Source organism: Sabethes cyaneus, chromosome 3 (genome assembly GCF_943734655.1).
Source record: "Sabethes cyaneus chromosome 3, idSabCyanKW18_F2, whole genome shotgun sequence".
Lineage (NCBI taxonomy): Eukaryota > Metazoa > Arthropoda > Insecta > Diptera > Culicidae > Sabethes > Sabethes cyaneus.
This window is the reverse complement of record NC_071355.1, coordinates 59,238,774-59,241,166: the sequence shown is the minus strand read 5'-3', so window position 1 is coordinate 59,241,166 and position 2,393 is coordinate 59,238,774.

The following is a 2,393-nucleotide window of genomic DNA, read 5'->3' as shown; positions in this document are numbered from 1 at the left end:
GACTAATCGTTTTAATTTCCGTCATTCATAAAATGAAAATAACTCACGCAACGCATTCTTGTTATTCTGCAGCCGGGAAAACTTGCATAAGCTACAGAAATGTTGCAGAATAACATTTGTCATGCTGTCCTACACAAATACATGCGCGCTAGCTACGTAAACATTATTGTGATTTTTAGTTCGGACGATGAAAAATTTTGATGGACAGATTTTAAAATGGTACGACAAATTTAAGATATAAAGTCAGTTGCGTAATTTCAATCAAATGCTTTATTAATCGCTTTTTAGTGAATTCAAAGGGCACGGATCGAAAGGTAAGTGTGATTTAGTCAAATCAGTAGCAGAGCTTTTGGAGTATTAATTAAATCCACCTAAGAAATGATGAAAATTAGAGTGGCTTTCCTTACTACGACGGAAATTAAGAATAAACCCTATATCAGCTGTAAATAAACATACACCTTCCTAAACAATAAAACTTTGAAGTGGTGGGGTCAGTCCCGGCGTAGTGGTTAGCATTCACGCCTCTCATGCCGAGGACCCGGGTTCAAATCCCAACCCCGCAGAAATCACGAATGACCCAAAGCTGGTTAAAGTTACTATAATCTAAACAAAAAAAAACTTTGAAATAACGACGCTCCGGTAAAATCGCCGTAAAGTTCAGCGATTCAAGTGTTTATTCCAAAATAAGAACAGGTAGCGATGATTCTCAAGTATAAATTTGTTTTCACTTAAAATAGGATGCCAAGGACTGACACATATAGGGTAAAGAACTAGTTTTAAGCAGTCTAAGCGGGTCACTGATTGTTTTACCTTATTACAAGCGATGGGTTGACTAAGTGGGGGATATCAGCATACCAATCTTCTTGCTATCTTTAGTTCTTCAAGCTGTTACCATTGGAAGACACTATTGTTGAGCTAAACTTATGATTTTTCGCTTTAAAAGTTGGAGCGGTGGAACTAATTTTGAACACACCGAACCCATTTTCACCCGCAGGGTGTTGTTTTCAGCAATCCTGAAATCTGAATTTTTTTACGTCCCGTTAAAAAATCCCTCGAACTTTTCCCCCTATTCAGTAAGTTCGCGTTCCTATCCGCGACCTACTAATCGGCATCTGATGCGTAATCGGCATAGAGTATCGGCATATGCGTAAAATGCCATCTGTCTAAATTGTTTATCGGGGCATACACTCACCGCACCGTTCGGCAAACGGTATTCGTCGTCTCTTTTATTCTCTGGTGTTCTTATGGGAAACTGCGAGTTTGACGTCTCACTCGCTGTTCATAAGGATGGTGGGAGAACAAAAGAGGCAAACATAGAAGTGCACACGATCTAACTTTAGAACAGTGTTGTCAAAGCAAATAACATTGAAACACATCGTTGCTTCATTAAATCACTGAGAAAATCTTCGAAAATTATTGAAAAAGCTGTCTTTTGTGTTGTTTTTAATAAAGAAAAATTAATTATGAACATACATTTGTCTTAAAAGTATTGAACCACGTTTTCACCATAGGAGGTTTCAGTTAATTTCAAACTTAAAATTCTTATTTCCAGAACCGAAACAGTATCTTGGCAACACGATAGTTCATCAGTTGTGCTGCAGCTGCTGCTACTGGTGAACAGGTTCCATCAATTCAGAATTTGTTTTCAGTTTTGTTAGAAAATAATAAAACTTTCGGCTAGTGACAAAGCCTTAGATAATAGAAAAAAAGAGACTGAATAATATGGTATGTGACAATTGAGTGCTTGACTTTCAGAGTGGTTGTAATCAGTGCTGAAAATTTGATGAATTCGTCAGTAGCAAGGTGGCGATTGCTGAAGAGCAGCTGAAAAATGTACGTTTTTGGGCAACAATTTTTAATTCATCATATTTCTTGTCGGAAACCCAATAAATTGTGTTTGTGTGAATCAAATGTATGGTTAAGTGATTTGTGAAGATGATCCTATCAAAAGATTTTGAAAATATGAATAAAAAAATGCATTTTCGGCTCATTTATGTTCAACTGATTAAAATAGGTAACACTGCTTAACTCGTTCCTTACCCTAGTTAATATTGTCATCAAATTCTCTTGACATTGAATAGAAATAAAGTATCTACTGCAGATGAACGTAAGCTGAAGGCAGTGGAAAAAGTTTTATTTGTCTACCGTACGTAAAATATAATGATTATTTAATTGCAGTGTAAAAACCGCATTAGGATAAAAATAGAACTCTTAAAACACAAAATCAGATCGTCTTGACGATTAAGTAAATGGCTATTACTAAATATCCACGTAAGCAAGAAACTAGAAACTGAGTTGGGTGAAAACTGCATATTTTTTCCGAGATTTCTGTCATTAGGGGGAAGTTGCTAAAAAAGAAAGTATGCAATTCAATAATAATACTGCAGATGTCA